We start from the raw sequence: 15,150 nt of genomic DNA, 5'->3' as shown, positions 1-15,150 counted from the left end.
ATAGATGAGTTCTAACCTGTGCTGTCAGCCAGACAATGAATCTATATCCTTAAAATATCTTCACAAATAGAAACCTTATGATATAAATAGACCTATATGAGGTGAATATATAGCATGATCATAGATGTATCAAATTTGTCATCTCATGATGCTCTCTATACTATCCTAGGGATCTATCATTTTCTCTCATTTATCTGTGCCAGGCTGCTTCCCTAAGCAAATCTCACACGCATACCCCAACTCAATTCCCCTGTGGCTTAGAAGTTACTGTTTGCCCACAGTTAGGCATCATATCTCTTAAAGCTGCAACATTAAATCTCGAACTTAGCTTTGTTCTCAGTTTGCATTGGACAGTTGGTTCTGATACACAGCTGACACTTCAATCATATCTCCGAGTCCAGGGCAACTTGGGAGGAAAAGAACATAACTATCTGTATTCAAACCACAGAAAGCTGTTGAGCTTGCTCTGGAACGTATGCTGTCATTAAGGCAAAACCTTAACACATAAACCAGGGAATAGGAGGATGATATGGGAATGGGCACAACACCACCTACAGACTCAGACAGAAACCATTTTGGTTTTCATTCACTGTTTCTTTGATGTCCATAACTGATGGAACTCAGTAAACCCAGGTGCTCACTTTTATCATTGTTTTGCTTTTTTGCTCCCCAGAAATAAACAATAGGAAATAATATTATAATCAGGGAAAAAAGTATAGAAGATCTCTAGATTTTGACTCAACCTAAATGAATGTCATATAATGACTCAATAAAAATATATATACCTCGCGTCTAAGAAATAGTTAAGGAAAAAACATTTACCTACTATAGTGGTAGTAAAATCCACCTATATGTTCTGCCTTGTCTTTATGTTTCTTCTGATTAATTGATGAACTTAGGACTTCACTTTTCTGGGAACAAGGTAGAAGCCAAGCAAACATACTTCATCAATTCATACAAGCATTCCTTGCGTATCTCTGTCCAAATTTTCCCATTATAATGACATGATTCATATCAGATTTAAGACCCTTTCTAACCCACTATGACCTCATCTTAATTTGATTGCATCTAAAAAGACATTATTTCTACATAATGTCATATTCACAGGCTCTAGGGATATATGAATTTTGGCAGGATACTATTCAACCCAGCATAATTATACAAAACATTTGAAGCTATTAGAAGTGAAAGTGATCCTTTTTAAATCATGATGACTTACTCTGGTACCTCTTGAACAGGTGTAGGCCTGAGGGATGGACATTTTTCAAACTTTAGCACAATGCCTTTGGACCAATATGAAACTATGACAGTGTGATTTTGAGAACCCTTCATCAAAATTGCACTAGCAGGAGTATGCACGTTCACAAGGCTTCCTAGGTAACATTAGGAAGGTGGAAGGAAGACAAAGGAAAGGAAAATGGCTGATGTCCTTGAGTGGCTAAGAATACCTATGTAAGAAATAGCTTACAGAAGGAGTTGAGAAAATCTGGGAAAAAGGGAAGTATGTAGAGGGAGCCATATGTCCATTAACAGAAGGTGGGCAGCCTGAAGTGATGATACAGAGAGAAATAGGACACAATACCCATTCTTTGGAAGCACAAGCAAAACTCCGAATATAACACAGCAAATAAGAACTCTGAAAAGCAGAAAGAAGGTACATTGTCTAGGGTTCTCCATACTTGGTAAATTTCCTGGATTTATTTATCCCCTCATGTATCCTGAACAGCGCTCTAGAAGTTTCTAACCCAGAAGATCAACAGGCATTGGCAAAACAAACAAGCAAACAAGCAAGCAAGCAAACAAAGCTTTAGTCTTTTCCCCTAGCCAAAAGACATGGAAAAGGGTGCCTCACGACTGAAAACCTTGTTGGCAATATTTACCCTACTTTAACCAGGCACAATGGAAAATTCACCACACTCTTAGCTCTGCAATTTTAGCTGGGCTGAATGCAGATCCGATCTCCTCCCACCCACCCCACACTGAAGCAGACAGCGGCATTTCTGATCTTCCATTCTTTATTCAGTGGAAGCAGATGATGCTCCCCTTTGTTTGTCAAGGTAGTGTCAGTCCCCTAGTGAGGCAACAAGTCATGCCTTAGGCACTCAACTTCTGCCCCATCCCGCAACAAAAAGGGGTGTGAGTCATCCTTCTGCCTCCCTCTTGCTAGTGTCCGCTCCTTGGGAAGCTGAGCTTACAACCCCACTTGAAAGCAACAGATCAGTTGGTTCCCCACTTTCAGGAAAAATGACTACCTGAATTTTCACTCCAAGGCAGTCTGAGTCTTACCACTTTTCCTGACGTAGCTTAGGTAAGGTCTGGCAAAAGCTGAATTTACACACACACCCAATTATGGCTTGCTATACTTCAACAGGAAGAATGCTTGCTAAAAGAGAAAATTAAACAGCATCCAAAGTCTCATAATACAAGATCCACTGCTGAATGGGCTTAATAGTAGAGATGACAGAGTATAGATTCAATGCATTTGAGGACTTGTTGCTCAGTTTGAACAACAGAGAGAAAATAGAGCCCCCCTACCCCACCATCACAAAATACAATATCAAGGACCTGGGGAGCAATAATAAATGAGATAAGTTTGTATCTCTCCCAGAATGAGAGAAAAGAGTGAATAGGTCTAAAAGAGTATTTATTCAAAGATATAATAGCTGAAAATATCTCAACTTGTGGAACAACAAAACTTACAGATTCAAAAAGCCAAGAAGACTCTGAAAAGGATAAACACAAATAAATTCATGCTAGAACACATTATAATTAAACTTCTAAAAATTAAAGGCAAAGAAAACATCCTGAAAGCAAACAGAGAGAAATGTTTCATTACTTGTAAGGGAACATTAATTCAAATGACAGCAGATATCTCATCTTCTTCCAGAAAGAGGTAGCAAAATGTTTTTCAAGTACTAAAAGAAAAGAGCTGTCAACCATAAATGCTATAGAAATATTTCTTCATTCCTGAAAAAAAAAATGTAAGAATGGAGAGGAAATAAAAGCATTGTCAGACAAACTATGGGAATTTGTTGTTAGCAAATCTACCCTTAAAAAATAGCTAAAGAAAGTTCTCCAAACAGAAAGAAAATAATAACAGAAGTAAGCTTGAAATTTCAGAAAAGAAAGAAGAATATTAGAAACATTATAAATTTAATGAGTAATAGCCTACAAATGCCACATTCTTTGCTAAAAAGAAGGATATAATTCTCCACTTTAATATCGATGTCAGTATATTACATATGTGCGCATATATATGTGTGTTTGCAACCTCTTGTTGCAAACTGTATTATAGACTAAAGAAAATATAATCTAAACAATACAGATTGCATATGAAAATTCAACACAAATTTATGCCATGTATATGGATAGAAGTTTAATAATTTTCCAATCCTGTAGAACATAATCCCAAATAAGAATTGAATGTAAAGACCTTTGAACATCTCAAATATCTTTTCACACTTTTTGTTATATTGAAGTCCTGATCATCTCACATATACCTTTTTTTTTTTTTAATTTTTTTTCAACGTTTTTATTTATTTTTTTGGGGACAGAGAGAGACAGAGCATGAACGGGGGAGGGACAGAGAGAGAGGGAGACACAGAATCAGAAACAAGCTCCAGGCTCTGAGCCATCAGCCCAGAGCCCGACGCGGGGCTCGAACTCATGGAACCGCGAGATCGTGACCTGGCTGAAGTCGGATGCTTAACCGACTGCGCCACCCAGGCGCCCCGTCACATATACCTTTTTAAAAAGACTCTATTTAAATTGGCTTTCACCAAACTCTAGCAATCTGATTTTCAATATCCTGGCAAACTCTAAAGAGAAAATTAATGGAGACTAGATGATGGAGTTGAAGTTGAGACATTCTGTTCTAGTCAGGAAGAAAAGAAAAAAAAAAATTAACTGAAGGAACAAAGTATTAATACACTACCTTTATAAACTATTAAAGGAGACAGAACATTTTTAGTATTTTTAAAATTTTCCATTAGTAATATCTTATACATAATATGTTTAGTTAATTCTAGAATAATTTCCATAAAAGAAAAGATTTGGGGCTCCATTTTTTAGAAAGATGTTTAAAGATTTTTAGGTCCATCATGTTGACTCAATATTAAGGAGCATCTAGAAACAGAACACAGGGGTGCCTGGGTGGCTCAGTGGGTTGAGCGTCCAACTTCAGCTTAGGTCATGATCTCACAGTCCATGAGTTCGAGCCACTTGTCGGGCTCTGTGCTGACATCTCGGAGCCTGGAGCTTGCTTCGGATTCTGTGTCTCCCTCTCTCTCTGCCCCTCCCCTGCTCATGCTCTGTCTCTGTCTCAAAACTAAATAAAAACATTAAAAAATTAAAAAAAAAAAACAGAACACAAAAACCAAACAACATCAAAACACACACAAGCATAAAATTGAAATTCATAGATAACATACAATAGTGTGATAGAATAACCCAAAATAAAAGCCACCACGACCTTATGAATAGAAATTGTTTCAGATTAACCTTATTTCTTCCTATGACAGTTAAAAGTTGTGTTAATTGAGCTAAAAATAACACATGTCACTCACCTGCACATCAAGGAGGCTTTTGCATATCTCAGTGTGCATGATTTTTTTACTAAAAATACACAATCCCTCTTTATTGATTCCCATGTCTTTAACATCAAAACTATAAAGGGACCACATGAAGAAGTAGAAGTTGATTTTATACTGATTGTAAAAAATATATACCACTAAAAATTTCTATTTCAGCAACACTTTGAAAGATTTTGCATTTTGTTAAAGACTACCATATCTACAACTTTCATAAAAAAAAGCTTTCAAAAACAACTTCAGACGTATCAAAAATATACAAAACTTTCAAGGATAACATACTTTTTCTTCAGAGATTTCAATATATTGGGTGGAAATTTTGATACAAGTAAAAGTCAACAAAGTAGTACCTATACTATGATGCAACTATTCACAGAAAGAAAGGAGAGGACAGACAGCTGAATTTCACATGGGAAATGCACAAAGTAGGTGATGTTTGGGCTGAGTCTTAAAAGATAATTGTGAAAAAAAGGAAGGCTGGGAATTCTATACAGAAAAATGTGCAATGCAAAGTGAGCTGAGATATGAAAAAAAATAGCTTGCTTGCTTTTTTATTTATTTATTTATTTGTTTGTTTATTTATTTATTTATTTCCGTGTTAAAGTGCCTCTTTATGAGGTTGCAATTAGAAGAGAAGTCCCAGGGGAACCTGGGTGCCTCAGCTAGTTAAGCGTATGACTGTGACGGCCGGAGAAAAACATTACGCAGAGCTATGCCATAAATAATACAGCCTTGAGAAAATATATATTGAAAGGTCTCTCTGGAGAGGCGGCTGATTTACCTCACAGAAGCCGAGCAGCTGGGAACGCCGGGCCTGCTCAAGGTGGAACACCACCTGCTTTCTTGTGTGTATGCTTCTCTGCTTCCTCAGAGACCATACCCAACTCCAATGGATCTGATGAGATTCTTTGTGCCTGCTCAACCATAGATGACTCCCCCTACGTGCTTAAGCAAGTTCTGTTTTTCTCTAGAGAACACTCTTTGAACAATGTAATGAATTGGGATGTCTTTTGATGACTGCTATCACTTTCCCCATAAATACGGGAATGAGGAGTCGTTGGGTGGCAGTCCTTCCAACCGTCGACCGCTGTTCCCTTTCTCTTACAGCTGACTTGTTTGTGCCTCATTCTTCTCTCCTGTGCCACTGTAAGGCAGCATACGACTCTCTTTTTAAAATGTTTATTTATTTGTTTTGAGAGAGAGAGGCAGAGAGTGAGCGGTGAGCTGGGGGGGGTGGTGGCTGCAGGGGATAGAGAGAGGGAGAGAGAGAATCCCAAGCAGGCTCCATGAGGTCATGACCAAGGCCGAAATCAAGAGTGAGAGGCTTAACTGACTAAGCCACCCAGGCACCCCAACATCCAACTCTTGATTTCGGCTCAGGTCATGATCTCAAGTAAGATCAGCCCTCATGGGCAGGCTTCAGACTGAGCATGGAGCCTGCTTGAGATTCTCTCTCTCCGTCTCCCTCTGATCACCCCCTGCTCGTGCACACATGCTCGCTCTTTCTCAAAAGAAGATGACGATGACGACGAAGGAGGAGAAGGAGAAGAAGGAGAAGAAGGGGAGGGGAAGAAGAAGGCAATAAGGTCCAGTGAGAGGTAAATGTTTACAGTATCTTTACTTGACTTACATGTTGGTGGTGGTTGAAACCTTGGGGGAGAATAAGAATCTCCAGGAGACACTAGGACTTCTTCCTAAAAAGGAAAATCCAAGGGAAATGCAGCATTGTAAGGAAAAGCAGAGGAAGAAAGAAGCTTGCAAAAGATATTTCTTCCAAGTATAAGGACATGATTTTGGAATCTAATGATACAAAATGCTATTAGGGGAATATAGAAGACTAATATGGAGTAAATGGTAGTTTACCAAGTTCTAGCCATTTTGACTGAGTTTTAAACGTCATACAACTGCTAAACATTGTCAAGCAAGATAATAGTCACCTATTTGAAGACCCACCTCCCATGTGTTTGGTGGTGGAGGTATTTTCTCTTTTTCATTTTGAGGTGTGCAGCCATGGAATAACAAGGAAAATATAAAGTATTCACACCTACTTCAGAAGGAGAGTTGGAGAAGCCATTTGAATGCTCATGGGTTAGGAAGTGGACACATAATACATTGTTTGCACAAGAGAAACAAATAACTGATTTTAGTTCAGTTCAGAGTCAACATTACTGACATTAAAGCCAAACCAAAATCTTACATCCATGACGCCTTATCCCAGACAAACTCACGTTCTTTACCATACACAGAAAAAGTAACATTAAAAGAAATTTCAGGGGCACCTGGGTGGCTCAGTTGGTTAAGCGTCTGACTTCGGTTCAGGTCATGATCTCAGGGTCCATGAGTCTGAGCCCCGTGTTGGGCTCTGTGCTGACAGCTCAGAGCCTGGAGCCTGTTTTGGATTCTGTGTCTCCCTGTCTCTCTCTCTGCCCCTCCCCTGCTCATAGTCTGTCTCTCTAACTCTCAGAAATAAGTAAAACATAAAAAACTTTTAAAAAAACAAAGAAATTTCATGGAAAACATATGTAAATTATTATCATTACACTATAAAGGATGTATTTAAGTTTTATCAAGGCTAATCGTTTCAAAAATGCTTTTAAAAATGTTTTAGGATTTCTTGTAAACTCCTCTTGAGCACATTTAACAGAAACTGCTAAATCTGGGATATGAAAATTTTAAAACTATTTTTCACACTTTATTTGGTATCTTATTTCTTGCTCTGCTAGACTGCTAACAAATAGCTATGATATTCATTTCAACAGTAACTTTAGAAACCAGTTGCTTTTTGATTTATCTCCTTGAATATGGCCCAGAGCTGAGAAGATATATTTCTGTGGTCAGAACAATCCCTTTGGGTAGGATTTGATTGGAAGGATAGTGAAAGATCTTTACACCAATTATACAGAGTGCATAAAATCCTTACCCTGAGAGTCTCTTGCCTGGAAAGAGACATGATATTGAGGAAACAGAGCTGCAATGCACAAACACAGGAGAAACACTAATGCATTAATTCTGAGGCAAGAATACTTATATTTACGTGGATGAATTATACAGTTTCCTAGCTAAATACTTTGACCATCTAAGTAATCAAAAAGTAATGTTTGTTGGGAAATGTCAAGGCATGAATAATCAAGAACCTGGGTCACCACAGATTTGAGAGTGGATGTCTAGAATTCTGAGACATGTATAGTAGCTCTCCTTATCCACAGTTTCACTTTCTCTGGTTGCAGTTACCCATGGTCAATTGCAGTCCAAAATCAGGTGATCTCCCTTCAGACGTAGCGTCAGAGGTCGGGAGTAGCTTAACGCTACGTCACAATGTCTGTTTCATTCACCTTGCTTCATCTCGTGATGCAGATTTTGTCATCTCACATCTTCACAGGAGGAAGAGTTAGTGCACTAAACAATAGGGTACTTTGAGAGAGAGGAGAGATCACATTCACATAACTTTTATTTTAATACAGTAATTGGTCTATTATTTGTTATCTTTGGTAATACACTACTGGGCCTAATTTATAAATTAAATTTTGTCATAGGTGGATTTGTATAGAACAATATAGTATATATGGTTTGGTACTATCTGTGGTTTCAGGCATCCTTTGGGGTCTTGGAACATATTCCTCACAGATAGGGGGAGACTGCTGTATTTCTGTTGCTGGAGCACTGGGGGATAAAATGGCATCCAAGTAGTTGAGAGGAGTGACAGATGTTAATGTTTGGGTGTGGAGGGTGATATTCCTCCCCGATGATGATGTTTCCTTCCATACAGATTATTCCACACAAAGGCTTTATATATCTTAACCTCTCTCCACCACTCACCCACTGACTACACACCAGGGGCAAGGAATGGCTTACCTGACATCTGGTTCAAAGGAGGAACCAATCCTACGTACCCAACCCCTACTTCTCTATCTTTTTTTTTTCCTTTTGGGGAGAAGCTGCTTGACCTGGCAGTCCTCTGGGGCAAGAGGGACCTTCCACATAAAATTTGATTTGTTGACACACACACACACACACACACACACACACACACAACATGAAAAAGTAGCTTCAGCTTTTACTTAGGTCAGGTGTGGAGCTAGAGTGAAATTTCCCATGTGCATGCACAGGCCATTGCAGGTGTGGTTTGCCAGCACCAAAAGAGGGAGCCTCTGGCCTCCCCAAATGGCTTGCCCAGACGTGAGGCAACAGCAGAAAAGGGGATGGGTAAATCTTGAAAACTGTCAACAAACATCAGACAAGGAGTAAGACTTTTTATTTCATTGCCAGAGAAGTGTGTTCTTAACCTCTTCTCCATTTCTTTAATTCCACAGGTGTTGGCCTTTCTGATAAAGAAGCCTACCCTGGCCCAACATTACTTGCTACTGGGTTGGTAACACCTTCCTAATTCTGTGTTCAGAACAGGTGCCTAGAGAAGTCAGAGAAATCACTCAACCTTCCTTTGTCAGAGGTTGTGTGTTCATCCCTTTGACAACTTATTTGTCTTACTTCTTAATTGTTTCATAGTTTGAGCAGAGGAGAGGAGGTTACTTGTTGCCTGTAAGGAAGAACATTAAAAGGAATGGACAATAAAAAGTTATAAGGACATATGATCAAGTTAAATTTAAAATTTGAAATTTTCTCAGGGTCTATCCTAAATCTTATATTACAAATATTTGTACATTTAATACTAAATCAGTAAGTGTGGAAAGGATTATTTTGTAAACTTAATCTTAGTGGACGGTCATTAGCTATTTCTCAGGTAATTTCAAATTTGGAGATTTTTATTCCACATAATAAAATGGCATAATCTCTAAGAAAAAAAAATAACATATTTGTCAGTAGTTGGAGTGATCAGGGACATAGAGACCACACCCATTGAATACTTAATTATCCCCCTATAGGACCCAGAGGAGAGTGTTACTGTCTTACCCATTGAAAACTACATCTCCTGCACTTAGCATACTTTTTGACACATAGTAGGTATTTAATAAAACTGTGGTAAATTCTCAGGGTGGGTATCATGTGGTGAGGTGGTGCTGTCACAGGTCTTGAAATGAAATGAAAGCAAAAGCATGCAAACACCAAAGCAGTTGGGAACAGGAGAGAAGGAAATGAGCTCACACTAGCTTCCGATGGTAAAGATTTATATGCAGTAACACATATTGGGATGGGGGATGGATGGGAAGTAAGAATCAGAAAAAGTTTATTACTCTTAATATTATCTTTTTTTTAAATCCCTGTATTTTGTGGCATGGGATGTATGGATTAAATTAGACTTTTTAAAGAAATAAATATATTATTGTGGGATCTAATTACAGCAATCGATCATTTGCACGCACACCAATTTCACTTAATGATGCCTCTTTCCTTCATCATGTTTGTTAGGCAAAGGTGCACTTTTCCATGCATCTTTAGACAGGGCTGAATTTTCGTGTGGGCGAAGCACTAAATAAAATGGTCAAGTAGCTGAGATGTTAGTGTTACTAGGTTTTGGATTATGGAAAGATATAAGAAAGGATACATCCAAATCTCAGCAGCTAGAGAGGCTTCTTTTCTCTTCTGCTGCTTACTAGGATGTCAGGTGCCAGTGCTATCTAAGCTTAGTTATGAAAATTTGAGTCTTGGTTTCCTCTTCTTTAAAATAAACATAGTATCATATGTCAGCTGGGATACCCATTGTGGTCTGTTTGTTCAGGGGACCTTCATTCTTTCTCTGGTAACAAATTCTTCTTTCCTCTGGGAAACGCATATAGCTCTATATGAAGTGACCCCCATGGGCTCGTAACTCAGGCCTGCTCAACATCACCCAATCTTCTTAGCACAGTGGTAGTTCATGGATAGGCATGTTACACAAACTGTCCAAAGTGTGTGCCACTGGGGGCTTTTTTGCTTGTGTCTTGAGAATAGTCTCTTTCCACAGAGCCATTATAATGTCAGGATGAAGGTCAATGCCCAGCATCATGCCCACAATTATGTCCACAATTGGAAGACCGTCTGTCTAAGAGACTGAAAGAAAAAGGATCCCTGAGCATATCACTTGATCCCGGAATCCAGCAATGCCTAGAGCCAAAACTTGCTGGATTTTTCAGTGACTTGAATCAGTTAACTTATTCTTGGTCTAACCTAACTTGAGTTGTAATGCTATACTCCTACTGCTAAGTGATACAACCTCACATCTTGCCGCAGTGACAAATGGACATGTATTGCCTCATAAATCGAAGCATTAAGAATATTTTAGCTTCCTTATACTGGACACAGCTTTGAAAGTATTTTTGCAGTAGTGTTTTAAAATGTTCAGAAGAATAAAAGATACCGTATAACCTTTTCATCCACACAGACCATCTTGATTTCTTCCAATGCATGTCATGCCAAGGGTGAATGTGTTACTTTTCTATGAAGGCAAGTGGTTTGCATGGAGCAGTGTTGGGCCTGGACCTTCCCGTGTCACTTATTTCACTGTTTCCTGCTGAAAATTATTGAGTGAATAGGGTATATTCACAACCACAAAGAGAGTTCATCAGGCTGTGAAGCACGTTTCTTCAGTGGTTTTACGGTACTGAGAACAATTTCCAGAGTCCTAGCATGTGCGAGATGGCAGGGAGACTACATCAGAGAGGCTGTGAAAAGGAGTGTAAAAGGGAGAAATAAAAACTAAATATATCAGCCCCACACTTGTCTTTTTTTTTTCTTTCTTTTGACGGTGGGTTGTGGAGGGGGGGGTGGTGAATGTGCATGAGGACACAATGCACTTTTTAAGTGCTATGTTTCTTGAAATACATCAAAGACTCTGAGAGAAAGCAGAAAACTCCAAATAGACTTCAAGAGAGTCTTTTTTTTCCTATTAAAAACACCGGCATCTATAAAGGAAATAAAAGAACTGCATTAGACCTAAATGATCTCAGAAAAGTGTCAGAAGAACTGACAGGTAAATGAATGGTCTATCATTATTTTATTTTATTATTCCCTTCTTGGAAAACAAAAGCAAAGAAATGGCTGACTTTAAGCCCATTCCGGAAGGGTTATAAAGTTATATTTATAGCCTATTGTTTATCATGTGTAGAGAGTATCTTTTATGCGATCAGTTCTGTACTTGTAAGTCAATGACAAAACAGATGAGTCCATTCAAATGGCATTCACTGAGGAACAACTGTATGCCAGCCACTGGGCTGGGCTCTGCATTACAACATGTCCCCTGAACTCTGGGAGTTCAAAGGCAAGGAAATCTAGATAATATCAGAAGAGAAAATAATTATTCAACAAGCTCAGTTCCAGATATGCACATTCAGTATTATTTATTTAGAATGCGCCATGGAAGACTAGACTACCCAGCTCGAAGTGTAATGAAAATTTAGCCTTCCAAATGTATTCATTATTTTAACCAGGCAGTGGATCTGGAAAGTGATTTAGTAATTTAGATACATTTTGAACTATTTTACTGGATCCTGTTCTTTGTGCCAGAGAAACTGCTGGAATTATTCCATCATGGACACCCAGAAAATAAAGAATGGTTTAAAATGTGCTTCAAATCTTGGGGCGCCTGGGTGGCGCAGTCGGTTAGGCGTCCGACTTCAGCCAGGTCACGATCTCGCGGTCCGTGAGTTCGAGCCCCGCGTCGGGCTCTGGGCTGATGGCTCAGAGCCTGGAGCCTGTTTCCGATTCTGTGTCTCCCTCTCTCTCTGCCCCTCCCCCGTTCATGCTCTGTCTCTCTCTGTCCCAAAAATAAATAAACGTTGAAAAAAAAAATTTTTTTAAATGTGCTTCAAATCTCTAACTTTACTCTGGCCAGAAGGGACAATAGCATGGTCAAGTAGAAAGAGATAAAAATATATATATTGGATTACTGACCTGCTTTCTTCACACGTGATGTGCTATAAGATCTAATGTGATAAAGAAGGGTCCGTTCTGTCTAGCTAGTGTAGACACTTAATGTACAGAGTCATCATTGGCTTGCGTCAATACCAACACAAGGAAACTGAGCTGCATATAACATTTTAATACAAAATACTCTGGGGAAATTCTGTAGCCTCTGGTTTTTTCTTTGTGCCTACAGAATTCACCAAGATTAGGGTCCATTTTTCCTGTATATGAATGATTACAAAGTATGCAGGCAATGTGAGATTTTTCTCTTACCTCAAAGAAAATCATATCTTTTTTTTGAGAGAGAGAGAGAGAGAGAGAGAGAGAGAGTTGGGGAGGAGCAGAGAGAGAGAGAGAGACAGAATCAGAAGCAGGATCCAGGCTCTGAGCTGTCAGCAAAGAGCCCAATGTGAGGCTCGAATCCACGAACCGTGAGATCGTGACCTGAGCCAAAGTATGACACTTAAGCTACTGAGCCATCCAGGCACCCCGAAGAAAATCATAATTTTATGACTAATACCTTGCCCTCTACAGATTTTCAATACCTACCTCTTTTTCTTTCTTTTTTTTTTTTATTTTTTAAATGTTTGTTTATTTATTTATTTATTTATTTATTTATTTATTTATGAAAGAGAGATTGACAGAGAGACAGAACGAGCAGGAAGGGGCAGAGAGAGAGAATCTGAAGCAGGCTCTAGGCTCTGAGCTGTCAGCACAGAGCCCAACATGAGGCTGGAACTCACGAACTGCGAGATCATGACCTGAGCTGAAGTCAGATGTTTAACTGACTGAGCCACCCAGGCACCCCGGATACCTACTTACTTATCAAGCACGTGTTACAGTTACTTTCCCTTTACTTTATTTCCTGTGCACAGAATGCAAGTTGAGGACACATTCTTTGCCCCTTGCTTGAGACAACAAAGATAATCAACAAACAAGTGTTTTCTCATGAATGAAATACTTGTTGGGCTTGCTCTTCCTAAAAATGTCACTCATTAGATACTGAGGAAAAGGAAACAATCCTTTTCTTTTCTTTCCTTTTCTTTTTTTTTACTGTTATGCTGGTTTTTAAATAGATGCATCAAATTAGATTTGATTGGTTCCTAGAAAATTTTCAAAGCATACAAGTTCCTCTATTGCAATTTTTGTAAAGATTTTAAACTTCAGTTTTTATATTGAAAAATACTTGCAGTCATATTAAGTTTATAAAAACTCTCGTGCATTTGCTTCAGTCCTTATGTATTCAGTCTAACAGTAATAACACTACTGTAGAATCTTGTCTCATATACAATTTTATTCAATGATTTATATGGTTATACATATAAATTAGTGTGTGTGTGTGTGTGTGTGTGTGTGTGTGTGCGTGCGCGTGAAGGCAAAGAATGTATCAAATTACCTACCATTCCCCTATCCATTCTCAGAGAATAAACTTTCGGGATACAGTTTATTTGATCAGAGGTGAGTACCTAACTGAAGCAGACCAATCAGATTCTCTCACCTGGAAAATTGGAAAAGAGATAGTGATTCCAGTAAGTCTTCAGTTTGTAGTTGAAACGGGAAACACATAGACATTGTTTCCTATTTCTTCCCGCTCAGAGGGAAGACAGGACATCTGTCTGAAAACTACATGCAGTCCCACATCCATCAACACAGAGGAAGGAGTTGCCTTGTTTCAGAAAGGCTTTCTGGCTCTTGACCCTAGACCCTCACAAAGCCTGGATACCTCCCTCCCCTTGGTTTTCCTTGACATCCTGTATCCTTTTGACAATCAAAAGGTTTTTTCTCAAATTCATTTCACTCATCTTCAGTCGTTTTATCACTCTGATAACAATCTTCCAAATTGAATTCATTAATTTAGGAAATACTGAGGACTTACTCTGTATTCTGTATTGTGGAATGGTGTAGAAATGCAGGAAAAAAATTTCTCTTGAAGAAAGTAGATATGCAAATAGGTAACTTAGTAATGTTGTGTTATTATAAGTGATATAAGATATTCTTTAAGCAAATGGAGAAGCATTTAATGAAGATTGAGCTGTAAAGAGAAAGCAGTGGGATTTCATGGAAAGCGTAGCTGCTACATGAGTTAAGTGTAGAAACACAGCCAGACTTACCTAGGCAAGGAAGGGAAGAAGAACATTATAGATGGAGGGAATAACAGGTGTAGAGACATGGAGATGTGAAGTCCTACATTTACTTATTCATTTAACAATATTTGTGGAGCACATACTATAGGCCAGCCACTGTTCCAGATGCTTTGGAAGCAGCAGTAAATAAAATGGTAACAAATGTTTCCCTCGTATATTTTCATGATATTTGTACTTGGGGGAAACACCCATATTCTGTCATATTTAATATTTAAGATATTAATGTTTAAGATAATATATAGTAGTCTTTATGTACAATAGTAATTAATATATATTATTAAACATAATATGTAGTATTAAATATATAACATATATTATTAAGTATATTAGATGTGATAGTATTTAAGATAATATGTAGTGGTCTTTATATATAATAGTAATTAGTATATATTATTAAACATAATATATAGTATTAATATATAATATATGTTATTAAATGTATTAGATATAATAGTATTTAAGGTAATATATAGTAGTCTTTATATATAATAGTAATTAATATATATTATTAATTATTATATTAATTAATATATATTATATTAATATATTATTATATATTATTAAACATAATATATAGTATT

This window comes from Leopardus geoffroyi, chromosome B1 (assembly GCF_018350155.1).
Source record: "Leopardus geoffroyi isolate Oge1 chromosome B1, O.geoffroyi_Oge1_pat1.0, whole genome shotgun sequence".
Classification (NCBI taxonomy): domain Eukaryota; kingdom Metazoa; phylum Chordata; class Mammalia; order Carnivora; family Felidae; genus Leopardus; species Leopardus geoffroyi.
Note: the sequence above shows the minus strand (reverse complement) of the source record.